The sequence below is a fragment of the Miscanthus floridulus genome, chromosome 6 (genome assembly GCF_019320115.1).
Source record: "Miscanthus floridulus cultivar M001 chromosome 6, ASM1932011v1, whole genome shotgun sequence".
NCBI classification, from domain to species: Eukaryota; Viridiplantae; Streptophyta; class Magnoliopsida; order Poales; family Poaceae; genus Miscanthus; species Miscanthus floridulus.
This window is the reverse complement of record NC_089585.1, coordinates 87,519,083-87,540,415: the sequence shown is the minus strand read 5'-3', so window position 1 is coordinate 87,540,415 and position 21,333 is coordinate 87,519,083. Positions and strand designations below refer to the sequence as shown.

General features: G+C 47.6%; 1 pseudogene; it reads left to right on the top strand.

The window, feature by feature from the left end:
- Window positions 1–12,501: 12,501 nt before the first annotated feature.
- LOC136456267 (auxilin-like protein 1) lies at window positions 12,502–20,678 on the top strand (annotated as a pseudogene).
- Window positions 20,679–21,333: the final 655 nt, after the last annotated feature.

Below are 21,333 nucleotides of genomic sequence, written 5' to 3'. Positions count from 1 at the left end.
AGGGGGTGCGCCACGGTGGCCCAATCGACCTGGATGTGGTATTCATCGTAGAATTGGAGGAACTTTGTCCTAGTGAACTGCGTGCCATTGTCTGTGATAATGGAGTTTAGGACTCCAAAGCGATGGATGATGTCAAGGAAGAACAGCACAACTTGCATGGACTTGATCGCGGAGATCGGTCGAGCCTCTATCCACTTTGTAAACTTGTCTATGGTGATAAGTAAGTGCGTGTAGCCCCCAGGCACCCTCTTGAGAGGTCCGACCAGATCGAGCCCCCAGACCACGAACGACCACATGATGGGGATCGTCTGGAGTGCTTGCGCCTACAGGTGGGTCTGCCGAGCGTAGTATTGACACCCTTCATAGGTGCGCACAATCTGTTCAGTGTCGGCTACTGTGGTCAACTAGTAGAAGCCTTGTCGGAATGTGTTTCTAACCAGGGTCCTAGGCATGGCATGGTGCTCGTAGACCCCACCGTGGATATCACTCAGCAACTACTTCCCTTGTTCGATGGGGATCTAGCGCTGTAGGATCCTAATGTGGCTTCGCCTGTAGAGCTCACCCTCAATAACGACAAAGGACTTGGCGCGATGCGTGAGCCACCAAGTCTCCATTTTGTCCATCGGTAGTGCCTCATGAAGGAGGCAGTCGAGGTAAGGCGTCCTCCAGTCGGTCAGGGGGTCGAGCTCTATCACTGGATGTTCGTTAAGCTCCATGACTTCAGGGTCAGATGGAGTCGCCAACTGGTTAGCCCATGAGCCCTGGGTAGGCGGCCCATCACTGGTCTGTTCTGGCTCCTTGTAGCAGACCGAGGGCTTGTACTAATCGCTAGCGAAGACACCCATCGGCACCGTCTCTCGATCGGATGCCATTTTTGCCAGCGTGCTAGCCGCCTCGTTGAGACACCTCGGGATGTGATTGAGCTCGAGACTATCAAACTTGTCCTCCAGTTGGTGGACCTCTTGGCAATACACAGCCATATTGGCATTGTGGCAGCTTGATTCCTTCATGACTTGGTCGATGACTAGCTGGGAGTCGCCCCAGACGTCAAGTCGTCAGATACCCAACTTGATGGCGATGCGTAGGCCATTGATGAGTGCCTCATACTTGGCCACATTATTGGAGGAGGGAAAATGGATGTGAACCATGTACCTCATGCGTACCCCGAGGGGCGAAACAAAGACTAGCCCCGCATCGGCGCCTTTCTTCATCAGCGATCCATCGAAGTACATCGTCTAGTACTCTTGGTCAATGACTACTGGTGGCATTTGGATCTCGGTCCACTCTACAACAAAATCAGCTAGCACTTGGTACTTGATGGCCGTCCAAGGGGCATATGAAATGCCTTGACTCATCAGATCGAGTGCCCACTTCGTGATTCTTCCTATGGCATCCTGATTTTGGACAACATTGCTGAGAGGGAAGGACGTCACGACCATCACCGGATGTGACTCGAAGTAGTGACACAACTTCCTTTTGGTGATAAGGACGGCATATAGGAGTTTCTGGATTTGGGGGTAGTAGGTCTTGGAATCGGACAAGACCTCACTAATGAAGTACACGGGACACTACACTTTGAGGGCGTATCCCTCTTCTTCTCGCTCTACCACTAGGGAGACGCTGACCACTTGCGTGGTGGCCATAATATAGAGTAGAAGCGGTTCTCCATTAGTTGGGGGGACTAGGATCGAGGCCTTCATTAGGAGCTGCTTGACCTTGTCAAGTGCCTCCTGGGCCTAGGGCATCCATTCAAAGCGACCGGCCTTCTTTAGAAGCCGATAGAGGGGGAGACCTCGTTCACCGAGGCGTGATATAAAGCGGTTGAACGTGGTGAGGTACCCTGTAACTAGTTGTACCCCCTTTACATTCTGAATTGGGCCCATCCTGGTGATGGCCGAGATCTTCTCTGGGTTGGCTTCGATGCCATGCTCGGAGATGATAAAACCCAGCAAAATTCCCCTCGGGACCCCAAAAACACACTTCTCAGGGTTGAGTTTGATACCATTTGCTCAGAGTTTCATGAAGGTCTGCTCTAGGTCGGCTATGACCTGGTCAGCCCATTTGGACTTGACCATGATTTCATCCACGTATGCCTCAATGGTCTGCCCGATGAGATCTCTAAAACACTTGAGCATGCAGTGTTGGTATGTAGCCCCCATGTTCTTTAGGCCAAATGGTATTGTGACGTAGCAGAATGATCTGAATGGGGTGATGAAAGATGTCGTGAGCTGGTCGGACTCTTTGATCATGATTTGATGGTACCCAGAGTACGCATCAAGGAAGCAAAGGGTTTTGCACCCTGAGGTCGAGTCGACTACTTGGTCTATGCATGGCAAAGGAAACAGATCCTTTGGACACACTTTTGTTGAGACTAGTGTAGTCAACACACATTCTCTATTTCCCACTCTTTTTTCGTACAAGAATAGGATTGGCTAACCACTCGGGGTAGTAAACTTTCTTGATGAACCCGACCGCCAAAAGGTTCGCAATCTCCTCGCTAATGGCCCTACGTTTCTCCTTGTCAAAGCAACGCAGTCGCTGCTTCACCGGCTTGGAGCCTAGCCTGATCTTCAAGGCATGCTCGGTGACTTCTCTCGGAATGCCTAGCATGTCTGAGGGTCTCCACGCAAAGATGTCTCTATTGGCGTGAAGGAAGTCAACGAGCGTGCTTTCCTATTTGGAGGAAAGCATGGTATCGATGTGCACCACTTTGCCCTCAAAGCCGCTAGGGTCTATGAGGATCTCCTTGGTGCCCTCTACAGGCTTGAAAGACCCAGCCGACCACTTAGGGTTGGGCGCTTCTTCGAAGACCTCCTCCCTGAGGGTCGCAAGTTCTTTGAAGGCGACAATTGCCACAGCGTGTTCGCAGCACTCGACCTCGCACTCGTAGGCACATTGGAACAAGGTGCCGATGGTGATGACCCTACATGGACCTAGCATCTTCAACTTTAGATAGGTGTAGTTGGGGACGGCCATGAACTTCGCATAGCATAGATGTCCTAGGATGACGTGGTAGGTTCCGTGGAACCCGGTCAACTCAAAGGCAAGGGTCTCCATCCTATAATTGGTCGGATCCCCGAAGATGATGGGTAGATCGATCTGCCCAAGTGGCACGGACTGCTTTCTAGGCACGATGCTGTGGAAAGGCACCTCGATCGACCGGATGCATGATCGGTCGATGCCCATGGCATTGAGCGTTTCAGTGTACATGATGTTGAGGCCGCTGCCTCCATCCATCAGCACCTTGGTGAGCCGCTTTATGTCGATGATCAGGTCGACCACGAGTAGATATCTTTTTAGCTGTGGGACACTTTCTAGGTGGTCTGTCTGATCAAAGGTTATGGACGACCCTGACCATCGAAGGAAGGTAGGCTCGGCCGGCTCGGCCATATAGTCCTCGTGGCGTGCAAGCTTCTGGCGACGCTTGGAGTCATAGGCCGCCAACCCTCCGAAGATCATGAGGCAGCCATCCAACGTCGAAAATCCACCATCCTTCCCCTTGGCATCATCTATGGCCGGCTTGGGCTCCTTCCTATGCTCCCCTTATTGGAGCCTCTAGACAAGAACTGCTTCATGAGGATGCAGTCCTTGTATAGGTGCTTGACTAAGAAAGCATGGTTTGGGCATGACCCTTCGAGCAGCTTCTCAAAGTGGTTCGGGGTACCCTTGGTGGGCTTTCGACCCCCTTTGCGGTCGATAGTGGCCACGAGCGAGCCCTCGCACCACTACTTGTTCTTCTTCTTGTTGGGGCGGTTTGAGGTGCCTTTGTCGGTGTCCTCGTCCCACTTTGCCTTGTCCTTAGGGCGGTCGAAAATGGCCCCGACCGCCGCCTCACCTAAGGCATGGCTGGTGGCGATATCGAGGAGCTCCTTGGTGGTTCGTGGGCTCTTACGTCCTAGCTTGTGAACCAGGGACTCATAGGGGGTCCTGGACAGGAAAGCTCCTATGATGTTGGCGTCGGTGACGTTGGGCAGCTCATTACACTACCAAGAGAAGCGTTGGATGTACCCACAAAGAGTTTCCCTAGACTTCTGTCGGTAGTTTTTGAGATCCCATGGGTTCCTAGGACGTGCGTATGTGCCCTGAAAGTTTCACATGAAGATCTCTTTTAGGTCCGCCCAACTTTGGATTTGATTGGGCAGAAGGTGTTCCAACCATGTTCGCGTTGAATCGGCCAGGAATAATGGAAGGTTATGGATAATGAAACTGTCACTATCTGCTCCATCGGGTTGGTAAGCAAGCCGTTAATCCTTAAGCCATAGTCCGGAGTTTGTTTCCTTGGAGTATTTCGAGATATTGGTCGGCGGTCGGTACCGCGGTGGGAAGATGGCGTTGAGGATGTGTCCACCAAAGGCCTGAGGTCCCGGCAAGTCGGGGCTTGGGCTTTAGTGCTTGCCGCTATCATAGAGTCTACCATGATGAGGGTGGTAGCCATGGCTAGCCTCCTCCCTCTCATCACTGTGGGCATGCCTGCAGGCATCCAGGGTGTTGCGCATGTCATGGTGGAGGCTGAGACACTCACGCACCGGGACCGCAGTGCGTGGGCCGTCGCCTTGCTATGCCTGGTGGACTGACACGTCCCTGTTGGGTCACTCTGAGGGTGCGCACTGGCTGGTATCAAGCTTGTGTCATTGGGACAACGAGCTTTTGGCCTGCTGCGCCACCACACGCTCGAGTAGCGTGCAAATCTCATGATAGGCCCGATGATCCTCTGGTGTTGCGGGCTCTAGAAGCCCCCAGAGCAAGGTCACCATGGCAGCGACATTCTAGCTCGCCCGAGTGAAGTGTGGGAGGGCTTGGTCATCCTCGATGATCCTCTGGTTCATGTCATGAGCCACGACACGTGCATGCCCACCGTCTTCGTGGCGCTCGAGCTCCGCATGTTCCTGCTCGAGCTAGAGCCTTGCTTCTTTGAGCTCTTGGTGTGCGCGCCCTCAGTTGTTTTACCCGCAGGTGAGGTGGGGCCTTTGCATCCCCCTCGACCTCATCATCGAGGTTGTCTATTGGGGTAGCCCCTCCCTCGTGGATGCTTTTGATGTATTCCTTGGGGATACCCGCCATGAAACATTCTCACGAGGGGTGATGTCTCCCCCTGCTAGAGTCAGAGTTGGAGGGTGACTCCGGTTCTCCCGCGAGAAGGTCATGGAAAGATTTCATGATGTATTCGGTCATACCCACGAACTCATTGTTCATAGGGGATGGGGGCGTGCGCTGCGTCACAAGGTGGCCAACGGTCTCTGCGGCGTGGCGCAGACCGAATGGGAGCACTGTCGGGGTGCTCCGGATGAGGCATTTCGGGGAGAGTGGCTCTCCTCTGGCAAGCTGCATCATGATGTTGGCGAACGAGAAGGTGAGGTGGCGCAGGTCCTCCTGGGATGGTCGGGGTCCTAGGAAGGCGCCGAGCTGGTGCTTTAGCCTCCCATAATCGAAGCCGAGGAGCTGGTCGCTCCCAGGGGCATGAGCCTCTGGTGCATGCAACTGCATCTCCTCAAGCGCCTCGGTGATCACGTCGAGGCCAACGGAGTGGAGAGGCTGGATGGTAGCAGGGACCTGCACCAACTCTCCCTCTGTTGTAACGATGAAGTCTAGGTTCTCGAAAAGCACGTGCATTCCTGGAACCCAGCTGACACTGTGACTAGCCATCCGAGGCCTGATGTGGATGTCGAGACGCGCAAAAAACCCCTACTTGGCGCGCCAACTATTGGTGTTTTTGGACCATCAACGAGTAAATTTGTATTTGTGCGTCTGGCTCGGATAGTGTGCTCAGAGGACACAAGGGTTTATATTGGTTCGAGCAGAACGTCCCTATGTCCAGTTCGTTGCTGCTCGTGTTACCGGCACTTGGTTTGCGGTAGGGGTTACAAATAGGCAAGAGAGGGAAAGGATCCTAAGTCTCTGGTGGAAGGAGTGAACGAGTGCGGAGAGCTCGATTGCTGCTCAGCCATGTGCTCATGTCGTGCTCTTGTGTTTTTATCTCATGGTCTGGCCCCTTTTAATGGGGCGCCCTGCTTTCCCTTTTATAGGCGAAGGGAAAGCGCGTGTTACAGCGGAGGAAAAGGAGAAGAACGAGAGAGAGAGAAGAGAGAGAGAAGAATGCTTCCAGGATTGTCGGGTCCTTCTTCTCCTTCATGCGGGCCCCGCCGATCCTATAGATGTCAACAGGGACGGCTCCACGTCATGCCCCTGCTTGTCACTGGCACCATGCGCAGGCATCATCTATCGATCATAGCGTTCCACTCTGTCCCGACGGATGTCATGGTGAACTGATGCGCCTGTCAGCGTCCGTACGAGGATTAGACAGAACAGTACCGGCACACCCGACACTGGTCTTGATGTGAATTGCCAGGTATGTCCCATTATGGCCACGAATTACATCAAGGCGTGCCGGCCTGTTTCCTGGTGTTAGAGTTTTGACCTAGGCCCATACGCTTGGACCTTGAGTGGTTGGCGGCAGTATGGGTCCCCGTCGGATGAGATGAAACCCGTGTCCTTGAGGTCGGGCAAGACGGAGCACGAACCCAAGGGGTCGGGTGAGACAGAGCCCACGGCCTTGGGGTTGGGCGAGACAGAGCCCGCACCCGAGGGTCGGGCAAGACAGGACCCGCGACGTTGGGTGAGACGGAGCCCGCGTCCTCAGGGTTGGGCGAGATGGAGCCCGCACCCGAGGGGTCGGACAAGACGGAACCCGCGACCTTGGACGAGATGGAGCCCACGGCCTTGGGGTCGCTCGAGACCTTTTAATACGTCTCGAGCCATCCGGGGGAGTCAGTGTGGGCGCTAACCTCCTTACTTTAGGTATCCCTAATAACGATACCCGACACTGCGCTTCCTAAAAACCTGATACGGTCCCTACCCCGTGTAGGGATACGAGGGGACGTAGGCTTCGAAGACTTGCTCTCTCGGCGCCTATGACACGTCGACGACACAACACAGTGGTAAGAGGAGGTGATGAATTGTCTGTACCGAGGATGAAGTCTCATCCCAATATATACACACGTCGCAGCTATGGTATGTAATTAGCCACGCAATCACAACATTAAGGTGATTGACCTATCGTTAGTCGACTAGAACAATCATCATTAGTACCAAAATAGGCCAGCGCAATTTTCTCCATGCATTCAAAAATATGCGAGAAATCACCGGACCATTTACGCTCATGTCGCGCGCCCACACCCATTGCCCCGCGAGGCAAGGCAAGGCGAGGCGAGCGAGCGCCCGTGTGTTTCTTCCTTTTCTTCTCCCCAATAGCTTCAACTAGTTGGAGACAACTCAACTATTCAAGTTGGCCTCATTCCTTCTAGAGTAGCAATGTGCGAAGTCCCCCACCATACCATACACATGTGAGTGGGCCTTTGAGATTTATATGGATTTATTATTTGGGCTAGCCAAAATCTTCGAACAATTAGGTCGCATACCAACCGAGTTCTTGATATTCTAGTATGCACGGAGAGCTAAGAAGATAAGCGCTCTCCAAGGTGGGCACAGAGAATCTATTAGGGCATCCTTGAATCGCTGGCTGACGTGTGCACGAGGGAAGATAGAAAAATGGAAAAGAATCGAAAACCGCTGTAGAGAAACAGAGAGCTGTGAGAGAGAGGGTTGTTGGGGTTAGTCTAGCTGTTACCTCATCGCTAGCGAGCTGGTTTTCTGCCTTCTTTTGCTTCACGTCAGCGCCAAACTAGCTCTGAGCTACCTCACTGTGGACGCCCTTAGGGTGTTATGAGCGCATATCGAAGTCCATTAGGCTATTTTCAACAATATTACTCAAAATACAAGGCCTATTTCACGTTTAGGTAATACTATAGGTAAAGAGTTCTATACCTATTTTTAGTCTTCTCCAACGACAGGACCCAAAAGAGAACCTTTTATACAAATGAGTTTTCAGGAGAGATGATACTCATATTTAGGTTGTACCTTTGCTGTAACTCAAAATAGATCTCGCATATAGGTGCTCTGTTGGAGGCTGATACAGTACTATTTGAGACCCATTTTGAATATGGGTGCCCATATGAGGACAACCATTGGAGACAGTCTTAGAACGTGTCCAGATGTCCTCTCGACTGCCACTAACAATATTTATTTAAGTAGTCGTTGTCTGGACTAGGGTCAGATTTTGCTTTGATTAATATGTCATTTACGTACATTCGTCGGTCATTGTTTGTGACACCTTAACTCGAATGGTTAATATAATCCAATTTCAGTAAAGGATTTCAGATGCGTCTTTCTTATTCCTGCTTGTGTTTTTGATTCACAGATAGAGATTAGCCGTCGTGACAAAGTCAATCAGGTGATAACAAGAGAAGATTGCCGTGTTGTGGTTGTAGGACTATTCAAATCTTTGCGATTGAATGCAAAGTCGGATGTGAGTGTTAAAGTTTGAGCTAAATAAAGTGTGTTACCATTTCGTAAAAAAAAAGTGTGTTACCTTCACCAAACGAAAATCAGGCGCTCGTGTACATGCGTCCCACTCCCATCGACAGAGGAATCCGTGAAGCCAGAGCCGCATCTTTGTCCTGATCCCTCAGTCTCCCCCGAGTCATTTGGAGAGCACTACTTGTAGTACGTAGCTACTAGGAGCGCAACATGACAAGGAGTAGTGGGACGCCTGTTGGGATCTGACGGGCTCCCCTTTCGGTGGATCCAAAGTATCCAACGCAAAAGTGCTGTGCATCCATCCAGACCAAGCCAACAGAGCAAACAAACGAAGGAACACGAGCGAGGAAGCATTGGATATATGGATCGGTGATGCCAGCGACATCTCGCAGCAGCTTGTACAACGGGAGAAGCGGCTTCGATTTGGGCATTTGGCCTAGGAGAACGGGCCCAAGACGACGATGAGTGCAAACGTCGGGCACAAATCTGCTGAGTGCAGGTTACATAGACGGCAACACGACGAGCGTACTAGAGCGTTGCACTTGACTACCTGCCCTAAATAGAAACAGCGGGCGGTTTGCCCAACTCTCTCCGGTGCCGAAAATGATTACTCCAACGCCTCGAGGTGTCAGCGTCGTCCAGCAATGTGGGTTTGGTGTTTAGGGAGCACCCGAATCCATGTTTTGGTAGTATTATTTGGTGATGATCGTGAGTGATTGAAGGCAGGGGCGGATCTAAAGGGGGCTCCAGCTCCCCCTACAGCTGGTGCATCAATAGAAATATGGGAATGGTGAGGAAAAAGAAGAGGAAGAGGAAAAAAGAAAAATGGAGAGAGAAAGGAAGAGGAAGAGACCAGTTCTCCTTCACTCCTGTTCTGCATCCGCCACTTATCGAGGGCCACGTGCATAAAACAACTGTGGCCTGTGGGTAAGTGGGTCGCATGCATTTGTACCAGCAGCGGCACCAACCACGTTAATTTCTGACAGCGAGGAGTTCCACCATTTATCCGCTAGTATATATGACTGCTTGTTGCTTTGATAAAAGAACATGTTGCATTGGAAGAGCAAGACTGATGGGCCTTATATATATATATATGATGATGATGAAGAAGACGACGACCTACCAGAAGACAAGCATTTGTATCCAAGGGAACATAGACCCACTGAGATCACCCGCGCGCCATATATATACATACTCCTATATCGGAGCAAAATCCACTCTTTGTGGGGCAGTGCAGTGCAGATGCTGGAAAGAGGAATCATCGATCGACACCCGAGCATTCCGCTGCCTGCCCCTGAAGGATCGCGACGCAAAATAATGATGAAATCGAGCTGGATTAATGGCTGGTTGGAAACTTGCCTCAACGCACGGCCGGTACGTGAAGAATAACACGCCCCAACACGTCCAACAGGGAACAGAGCTACGTAGCCAGTAGGAAATTGCCGGTTGCTGTTGCGCGGTCCACGTACGCGGCATGCAGTAGCGCACCACATGTGCCCATGTCACACTCACACGTCCGGGTTTGTCTTCTCTTGCGACAAATAATAACCGTGCAGACGCAGGAAAACCATCCGAATCGCATCGCACGGGCGCTCTGCTTACCGACAACACTCGTTGTATTATTTGTCTCTGTACATGTTCCCGTTGCCGGCTCCCCTCGTCCTAGCCTTCGTTTGGCTCACAGCTTGTCGTAAATGATCGTAAATTTTTAGTTGGAATAGTATTTTTTTTTTCACACAAACCAGCCAGCAGTACTTCTTCACGAACTAGAAACGAAACGAACCAGCCAACCGAATATGCTGTTAATTCGTCGTCCATCTCTTTCCACGTTTCGGCACGGCATTATTCTGCCAATATCGTGTTGGCTTAGGGTGCGTTTAGTTCTAAAAAATTTTGGTTTTTGTCTATCACGTCGAATTTTTGGACGCATGTATGGAGCATTAAATATAAACGAAAAAAACTAATTACACAGTTGGGTGAGAAATCGCGAGACGAAACTTTCGAACCTAATTAGTCCATAATTAGACACTAATTACCAAATACAAACGAAAATGCTACAGTAGCCAAACCCAAAATTTTTCGCGAACTAAACGTGCCCTTACCCTTTCTGCTTCGACAAGTTAAGGAAGGCCAGTCGCACGTTCACTTCACTGTTCACGCGCCAGAGTATCGTAATGGTTCGTTCACTCGCATGTACAGTCTATTACTTGACATGGACCTGTTTTCTTACCGAACATTGTTAGCATGGCATATCTTCTTCAACAAACAGTCTGGCCCTGGCCGCTGGCGAGGTTCGCGGTGGCAGGCTGGTTGGTTGCCGTTTACTAGTCGCTAATAATTTGGGTTCGGGCCGTTTAGTATTGTATATCAGCCCCGTTAAAATTTCCAAGGGCAAATAACAAATTTACAGTCCCCTCAAAAAAGGAAAAAAACAAATTTACAGTTTCTAAAAAAAATAACAAAGTTTTTTTAATAAAAAACCGCAAGTCGCCGGCGGACAACCTACTCTGGCCCCGCGCGGACGGCGAGGAAAGGACAGTGGTGACTGGACGGGCACCCTGCCCCCGCCACGTGGACCCAAACAAAAAACAGTAATGTTGTCCCACGGTTCCGGACGCGCGTCGTATAACGATTCGATACAGCGTCGCGTATCCTCGCGATCTTATCCGCTTACACTGCAGTCAGCCCGTCCACACGTTTGCTGCCGCTGCCGCTGCCGCTGCCGCTCTCCTCCTCCATGGATCCAGGAGCCCCGCGCGCCCCCGATTGCGCTCCATAGCGCCGCGAGCCAGCGGTCGTGCTCCTTCCCGCCTTCCGCCCGTCCTCCGCACACCTGGCTCCCTTCCTGGCCGGCGGTGGCGGCGTCCTCTCCCGCTCCGGCTTCCTCCTCCGCCGCCACGGCGGCTCCTTCCCCCACACCGATGTCTCCTTTCCTGACACTGGCGTCCTCCCCCACCACGGCGACTCCTTCGCCCACACCGACGTCTCCTTCCCCAACCCCCGCGTCCTCCTCCCACATCCCGTGTCCCTCCTCCGCACACTGGCGGCGCCCCTCCCCGACACCGGAGTCCTCCCCCACAGGTAGGTCCACGTGCAGGCTCTCTCCCCCCTATATGTTGCAATTGTATCTTTCAGTTGTTTCAGACGCTTTAGAGGTATGTTGAAATTGAATCGTAAGAATGTTGCACAAGTAGATCTGGGGGATGTTTTGCCTATGTTGCATTTTGTTTCAAAGTTTTTGTTGCAGGCACTGTTTCAAAATGTTTCACTTGTTTCTAGATGATGTTGCAATCATTCTGATCTGGATGTTTCATATGCTTGGCACAAATGTTGCAATAATATTTTCGAAATGTTTCAGTTGTTTCAATCTCATGTTGCAGTAGCTGTTCCATGTTGTTGCAAGTGTTTTTTATTCGAGCGTTGTTTCATATGCTTCACACCCAGTGTTGCAATATATGTTTCAAATATTTCAGCTCCTTCAACCTGTTTGTTGCAGTAGTTTGTTCCATGTTGTTGCAATAATATGTTCATGATGTTTCAGCTGCTTTAGCCTAATATTGCAGTAGTTGTTTCCGTGTTGTTGCAATAATATGTTCATGGTGTTTCAACTGCTTCAACCTAATGTTGCAGTAGTTGTTTTCTGTGTTGTTGCACGTGTTTTATTTCAGCTTTCTATGTTGTTCAGCCGGGGGGCGAGCCAGACGGCCGGGGGCGCGTGGCTCGCCGGAGGGATAGTGGACGGAAGTATTAGGGGCGAGCGGATGAGGGTGCTGCGGTCAAGGGAAGATGGTGCATGCTCGTCGCGCACATGGGGCGGTGCGAAGGCGGACTTGGCAGGCTGTGGGGGTGGGGACGGGCTACGGGGGCGAGCTGGGGGCACGCGCGACACGATTGACGCGGGAAACGAGCACAAAAGAGAAATAGAGGAGCAGCGTGGACCTCCGTCACGTAAACATGCGGGGCCTACGTCTGCGGCACCGTCCGATGAATTGCTATCCATCGAACGTCCGGACAGCAACACTACCCAATAAAAAACGCCACCTGCACCCGGTTCCACCTACCCTACCATACCACTCGATTCATCCATCACCAGTCCTTTTCATTCCCCAAACCCCCGGCTCCATCACCACCAAACCTATTTGAATCGCCAAAGCCGGTGGCCGTGGGTCTCACCTCACAGTCTCCGCTCCGCTCCTCGTCCTCCCCTGCAGCTGCTTCACTTGCCTCGCAGTCCCCTACTATCTCCTCCGAAGACGGCGCCGCCGTCCCCTACTATCTCCTCCGAAGACGGCGCCGCCGCCGGCCATGGAGGACCCACTTGCCACGGCGCCAGCGCCGCCGCCGCGGCGGCACCAACGGGAGCGGCGGCACAGGCGGAAGGCGTCGGACGCCGCCGCGGCTGCACTGGCGGCGCAGGCGGCCGCGTCCTCCTACGACGACGTGTTCGGCGGGCCGCCGCGGTTCGCGCCGCCGCCTCCGGCGTTCGCTGCCGCGGGGACGACCGCGCCGGCGGACTACGCCGAGGTGTTCGGCGGAGTCGCCGCCTCCTGCTCCATCCCCTACCTCGACCTGCCGCCGGCCGTTGCCAGCGGAGACGGCGCCGGCGCCGGCGCGGGCGGGTACGGCGAGATCTTCGGCCGGTTCGACTTCGGGGGCTTCGCGGTGCCGTACGAGGACATGCTTCCTGGCGCAGAGTCTTTGCTGGAGGAGATCGCGTCGCCGAGCGGGAGCTCAAGGTACGAGCTCTGCCCCCCCATTTCAGGATTTCGTTTTTTTTCTTCCCGTCCATTGTGGCACTGTTGCGTCAGGCTCATTGTACGGGCCAAGAATTATGCTCCACTTTTAGGGGAGGGCTCTTGTTTTGCTGGCGCTCTTAGAGATATATAATAATAATGGGTTTAATGGGGCTAGGTTCTGCACTGTAGAGGGATTGCTCGTCTTTACCGCACACCATTTAGGCGACGAAATGCTGCCTTCGCGTTACCAATTTAAGCCTTGGTTCCGCTCTCCTTTACTATTTCGGCTAATTTTGTGTGGGTAGGATGGTGGAATGTCGTTTCCAAGCTACGTGTACTGCAAATTTTCTGATCCATAAAGGTGATTGTCTAATAGTTTAGTTCCCACCCCAAAACTTTCCACCCTGTCACATCGAATGTTATGATATATGCATGAAGTATTAAATATAGACTAAAAAAATAATTAATTGCACATATTGCGACTAATTAGCGAGATGAATCTTTTAAGCCTAATTAGTCTATGATTTGACAATAAAGTGCTACAGTAACACATGAGCTAATGATGGATTAATTAGGCTTAATAAATTCGTCTCGCAGTTTACCGACGGATTCTATATTTTGTTTTTTTTATTAGTATCCGAACACCCCATGCGAGACCCCCACTGACACCCGATGTGACACCCCAAAACTTTACACCCAGGAACTAAACAAGGCCTGTGCTTGGTGAAGTGCTATATTTGGTCACGGGCCTCAATGCTCACGACTGAAGAGGCTACATACTGTATATCTGGAGTTGTTTGAGGAAGTCCTTTCGCACAAAAGTAGTTCCCTTGTGTTGAAGTGCTGTCTTTTTTTCTTCTCCACTTTGGAGTTGTTGTGAACTGGAAGACTTAGAGAGATGCCTGTGCAATCTTGAATTTTCACTTATTAAATTTAATTGCGTGTTTTCATTACTGGTTATTTCTGTGTTGACTAGATATGTGTCACTTTTTCCGGTCAATGTGCATTGTTTGCACGTGTTTCATTAAGAGAAGTAGATATGTGTCATGATGATGACAGTCAGTTACGAATTCTGATCCTAGGTTCCCAAAACATGTTGTGGAACATTTTATGTACTCCTGTAGTGCAATGGGGCCTGCTTCCCTATTAAGTTCAACAACATAATTCCTTTAGATACACAACAACAACAACAACAACAAAGCCTTTAAATTTTTCCTTTAGATACCTTCATCTTTTTTTAATTCATTGTTTTATAGTTCTTTGTGTCTTTTTGGGGAATTCTTAGCTGTGTAAAGTGGTCTAACCTTCTGATATCATTGATGAGAGTGAATGCACATGCCATGTTTTATTGTTTCTGACTTGTGCTCATTACTTCCATATCTACAGATCATCAACTAGAAAAGAATCTGCCCAATTGGATGCTGAGCCATCTATACTCTATCAACAAGTTCCAGACGCTGGTTCTGGCAGGCACTTTGATGACGAGCAATTTCATCCAGTCTCCTTTCCTCCAGATGGCGAGCAAACGTTCACTATGTCATATAACAAGACCACCAGGGGAAGACCAGATGATCTTTTTGAAATGACCGCTTGCATAGTAGAACCTTCAATTAGCTATGTGGTCGACTCTTGCAATTTGTCAAATGATTCAGAAATGGATTATGTCCCAGTAATGGACAGTGGTACACATGCTAATGGTGTGAAAGAGAAGATGAGCCCACCAAACGTTGCAGATTCCAGCCTGGAGAGTGCTGATAGTGCTTATGTAGTTGATCAGCAGCAAGCATATCCCAACATGCCCTCCCATCTCTGAAAATATTTGCCAGGATGAAAATGACAACAAGAGGTCTAGCACCGATTCAGTGTCCAAGCGAGGAAGCACCTTCCCCCGACTATCCATTCTTAAGGGTATCCAACGTCAGCCTTCCAGCAGCACCCATCAAAGTACAACTACACCACCACTGATGCCACCATCTAAATTGCTTAATAAAAGGGGAAGCAACGAAAATGGAGATTCTGATGTCAATCGTAACTCAGTTGCTGCTGCTGCTGCTATGAAGGAAGCAATGGAATTTGCTGAAGCCAGATTAAAAGCTGCAAAAGAATTGATGGAGAGAAAAGGCGGCAGTTTTAAATTCCGTAAGCGACCAGCTCATCACAGAAGCACAAAATCAACTGAAATTAAGGAATGTAATGCACCTGAAGAAGTGCATCTATTTGAAGAAAAGCTGAATATGAGAAGATTGGCAAAAGAGGGAAATCAAAGCAATGATATAGCTTTGCTGGATAAAAACATGGGCAGTGGTTCACTTAAGCCTGTTCATAGTGATCATGACAAACAAGGGATTATATTACCAAGGAAGCCTCAGGAGATGATGCAAAATGGCAGTGATCTAGAACAATTAGGAGAGTGGACATCAGATGCTGATTTTTATGAATTGGTTAGCAATGATCAGAAATGCGGAACTAATGAAGATGCATGCAAAGGAGACAATGGTCTGATGACAAATTCCTTAGCCAAGCTTGAACGGTCTGAGAACGAAAAGTCAAGAGGCTTTGCAGGTGAGTCAAAAAGGTTTAGGAAATTGTGGGATTGTAACAACACAACATGTCTTCGAACTGAACATGCAAATCAGGGAAAAGATGGTATAGATTCTGTGGAGGCTGAACAAAAGACTCCTAGGTATCCAGAAGTTACGGAACATGTAAATCAGGGAAAAGATGGTATAGATTCTGTGGAGGCTGAACAAAAGAGTCCTAGGTTGCCAGAAGTTACTCCTTGTGATGAAAGGGTGACGTATCAAGAGCCCACCAAAGAAAATAATGGTCTGATGACAAATTCTTCCACCAAGCTCGACCAGTCTGAGAAAGTAAAGGAAGGGGGTTTTGCAGGTGAGCCGAAAAGGTTTAGAAAGTTGTGGGGCAGTAACAGTACAACAGTTCTGAGAACAGAACATGTAAATCTGGGAAAATACGGTATAGCTTTCGTGGAGGCTGAAGAAAAGGCACCTAGGTTTCCAGAAGTTCCTCTGTGATGAAAGGGTGGCATCCCAAGAGGCAACCGATTCCCATTTAAAACAATGTCCAGGGGTGGGGAATTCTCTAGGCCACGAAAATGATGCGCAATTTGAGATTTCATGCATGAATAATTTACCCGCAGGGGTCCATGCTGACCCAGAAATCTCCAGTACATTTTTGGAACCTTGTTTATCTGCAGGTCATGCCAATGGTAATGAAAATCATTCTGAAAGCACAGCTCAGGAAACTCCATTGGTAGGAAACTCTAACCAAGATGTCAACAGTAAAGAGGAACTTCAGCTTCCATGCATTGATGGGTTGCCTTGTACTTCAGCAAGGACTCAGATTTTACAGGACCATTCTAATGTTATTAATGCTGATGAGATCAAGGAAATTGAAGCGAAAACACCAAAATTAGAAGAGCCTTCCAAATCTTATTTGAATTTTGAGGAAGAAAGGCTACTCAGTTTTGTTGATGAATCACGCCTACAGAACAAAAATGGAAGAGCAAATGAAGTAAATTCAGAATCACTCATCCATGAAAAAATGACAAAATTCGGGATTGAGGAGAAAGCTGATGCACATGAAGATTTTCAAGAGGGAGATATGGATCAGGTTGCTGGATCTGCTGAAGAGGAAGGTTATGTTACTTCAGGAAGTGGTATTGCTAATGAAAGTGAATATGAAGAAGCAGAAACTGATATAATTGTAGGAGACATGAAATCAAATGTGAGAACATGTGGTAGTTTTGACAAAGATCCATATCAGTGCCAAGAATCACAAGGGTCATGGGGACCCCAAGATTTGGATAACAGAATGGACAGATTCAGTGATACAATATCCCATGGAAAGGATAGAGAGACTAAAGAATGCTTGCTGGACAATGTTGAAAAGACAGTGGCAGAAGTACTAAACCATGACAGTAGGGAAGGGCAGAAATCCATGGAAACTGTTGTCTACATGAAGCCCAAAGATGCATGTGCAGAATTTAATGTAAGTAGTGACAGAGATGGTAATCTATTTGATTCTGCTGATGAACTTATCACTGATGATGGCAGTGATTATGCCATGAAGATGAGCACAATGTCAAAAAATCTGCAGGCTTCTTTTTCAGAAGCATGCTGTAGCATGCAGCACCTTTCCCAAAAACCTGAGTCTGTTTCTGCTGAGAAGGCTGATGAAAGCACTCCTGTTCTTGAAAATCTTGAAGTGGATTGCAGAGAAGCAGGTAGAGAAATTCCAACCAAAAATTGTACAGAGTCAGAAGAAGGGCAAAATATTGGAAGCGAAATAGAAGAAAGAGAGAGAGAAGACAATATATCAAATGTAAGGTTCATGGATCAGCAACCTTTTTACTTGGACAGTGACATTAGACATAAGGCTGCAGAAGACACTGCATCAGAAACTATTCTAAAATCAAGAGAAGAGAATCTTAATGTTCAGAGAACTAAAGTGAGGAATGACATAAAAGAGGCTGAAGGAGAAGTCGAGAAGGAGGTAAGACTTGATGAAGAGAAAGAAAAAGAATGCAAAATGGGAAAAGTGAAGGAACAAGATAAAGAGAGACGGAGAAGAGAGTTGGAAGAAGAGAAGGAATGGGAAATGGAGCGAGCAAAAGATAGACTTGCTGTTCAGAGAGCTACAAGAGAAGCACATGAGAGGGCATTTGCAGAGGTTCGTGCTAAGGCTGAAAGAATGGCGTTAGAAAGGATCACCTCAGCACGTCAAAGAGCATCTGCAGAAGCTCATGAGAAAGAAGAGAAGGCAACTGCTCAAGCAGCTCTGGAGCAGGCTTCGAGAGAAGCTAGAATGAAAGCAGAACGTGCAGCAGTTGAGAGAGCAACTGCTGAAGCTCGGGAGAGGGCAATTGAAAAGGCAAAAGCTGCTGCAGATGCAAAGGAGCGAATGGGGAAGTTCAGGTCCTCTTTTAAGGATAGTTTTAAGGCACCTAATCAGGTAGCTGATGTCATTATGTATGCATTTTTTTTTTGTTGCATAGGCAAACTAAATACTGTTCTAATCTGCATTCTTGACACAGGATAATCAACAGGAGGCATCGTTTCAGAAGGCAACTTATAATAAGCATGGAAAAAGCATGGATTCTTGTGTCGAAGGTATTGCTTGAAGTATATCCTACTGCAAGATAGTTCAAGTATTTGTGGCCAATCTTCTGTAATATTTCTGTAGTGTTATCTTATATGACACGTGAGACTTGGCTTGCTTTGTCATGTTTGCTATTTATAGTAGTTGAGGTTGAGTCAGCTCTACGACATAAAGCAAAATTGGAAAGGCACCAACGCACAGCTGAGCGAGCGGTATCGTCCAATGCTATTGCTATGTTGCCTTCTTTACTTGTTTGTTTTGCCTAGCCTGTGGAAGTCCTCATCATTACCAATTTTCAGGCGAAAGCCCTTGCTGAAAAGAACATGCAGGACATGCTGGCGCAGAGGGAGCAGGCTGAGAAACATGTAAGATAGTTGGTCATCAGGAAAGAAAAAACATATTCCTCTGTTTCTAAATAACATTTGTTATCCATGAAATGTTTACTTTTGGATACAGAGACTGGCTGAATTTCTTGATCCTGAAGTCAAGAGATGGTCAAATGGAAAAGAAGGAAATCTGCGAGCATTGCTGTCCACATTGCAATATGTACGTGTTTTGGCTTATAGGACTTCTGTTTGAACCATTTACATCTTGGTTACTGTAGGACTTCCACCGGTTCTTGTCAGAAACTTTTCTTGTGCCCATCATTAGATTGCCAATAAATATAAATAATACTCCTAATACATGGATTCTTCGGTAAGAAAAAACATGGATTCTATGTAAATTCATTTCAGGCAGTGTAAGGAATGGCTAACTAATATACACCGGGTTCTTTGTTAAAAAAATACTAATATACACCAGGTTTTACTCAATTGTGTATAATATATAGTTTTTGTTCATGTTAATATCATTAAAAGAGTGTCAGGCGTAAACATAAATAGTTTGTAATGAAAAAAATCAAGCACCATGCATCAGGTTATGCCCTCCTACTAATTTATTACTTATGTTTATACCATCTTATCTGTTTTGAGAATTTTCTTAGCATGCATAATCTTTTTATTTCAGTATGCATGCGTAATCCAATTCGTTGGAGATTCACTCTTGGTACAGTTTTGGACGAAATAATTCCGTGAGCTCTTTCTTGAGTTCACTTAGCTCAATTCTGCATTTCATCATTGAGCTGGCATGCTGGATTTGAACTTCAACTACTGGAATCAGACACCAGTCCAATCATGCAAATTTTTCGTCTTCTGGGCAGATACTTGGTTCAGACAGTGGCTGGCAGTCAGTTCCCCTCACAGATCTTATTACAGCTGCTGGTGTCAAGAAGGCATACAGGAAGGCAACCCTTTGTGTCCATCCAGATAAAGTGCAGCAAAGAGGTGCTACAATCAGACAGAAATACATTTGTGAGAAGGTGTTTGATCTTCTTAAGGTGTGTTTGCTCATCTTGCATTGTAAACTAGTTGCTTATCTACAGTTGCTTAAGTTTCGATATTTTTGTTGGTATGGCTGCTGCTTTACTCCCAAGTTCTTTTAGCCTCAGTCACCTCTGGGACTCTGTTGATGTTTCTGCATTGCTGTGGTGCTTCACATATCCTTACTGTAACACACGCATTAGATTTTTGCTTTCAGATGGAGCATATTATTCTGCATTAATACCCAGCTATCCGTCTTCTCTGTTCCAGACATGGATATCTGTTAGATGGACCTATATATGGGCTATATGCATTACGGTCTCATTGCTGGTCTATTGCTGTTTCATTCCCCTCATGTTCATTTCTGAATGTGTAATATATGTGTTCATTTGGATATAACAATACAACTATCACAGTCAAATTAGTGTGAATAATAAGACAGATCAAACAAAGGCTTAGTTTCCAGCAGGATTTCAAGGACATCCAGTTTATGATTGACAGAAAGCCTACTCAGGCAAAGTGTATCATGTCCCAGAACTGGCTGCGTTAAAGAAAATGCAAAAATAATACCCAATTAATACTGAAGTAATTAATCCGTACGGAACTGACAGACAAGTAATAGATCTGGTAATACTGGTTTTTAAATGCTTGCTCATTCTAAATCGCAAGTATGTCTCTGGCCACACCACGGATAAAAAACTTTGGAAGTTATGCCTGTTACTGATGACTAGCGAAAGTAAGTCTTGTGTTGATAAATTGATAACTGTCTTTCTGAATATATCAAGTTACTTGTTGCGATAAACTGTCTTTCTGAATATATCAAGTTACTTGTTGCGATAGACGGAGGCTAACTTTTTTTTTTCCTGTGATTGTGCAGGAAGCTTGGAATAAGTACAATTCTGAAGAGCGCTAGTGGGAATAGGTGGTTGCTTATTATCTCTTTACGGGGGACAGGAAATTGGTTAGGTATCTCTGTAGCCATTTCCATACTGATTATTTTTTTACATTGGTGTAAATATGCTGCTGTAGAGGACATCTTCTGGTCATTTTTTATCCATATCAATGCAATAGTAGAGCATATGTTGCCTCTTATCTAGCATCTCCTAAGTTTGCCGTTGCTAGACTTTAGTTGTGTACCTTTTGTATATTATTTTGACCATTCCTAGCAAAGTTTGCCTACGTTTGGTGATCATTTTGCTCATACAAAAGTAGTGGAATTTATATTTTTGCTGTGGCTCGCATTTGGGAGGGCTTATATTCGAACTAGTAGCTGTAATATGCTCATGGAAAATCTGTACCTTTGTATTCCAAAAATATCATGTATTAGGACCTGTTTGATACACATGGCTAGTTACTAGTTGGAGCTAAAAATTAGCTCAAATTGGTTATGGTTGGTCAGCTAGTTGGGTAACTTACTAGTTGAGACGCTAAAAAATTACCCTATCCATTAGCTCTCCTGTTTTGATGAGCTAGAGCTAATTTTAGCTAACTTTTTTGCTAGTTATCAATTAGCTCTTGAATCAAACATGCCCTTAACATAAAATGTTTCTTAGACAAATAGTTGTCATATAAGAAGTTTTGTTTGATTTACGAGCACGTGTTTTGAGTTGTTGCAAAAGCAATAGGGTTATTTGGATTCTTACCATTACAGTTCTTCAAGTTTGGAACCATGCCATTATAATTCGGAGTAAATCGGAGCAGTGCCATTTTTTAGGCTAGCAGAAAAATATTAGGCTCACATGCAG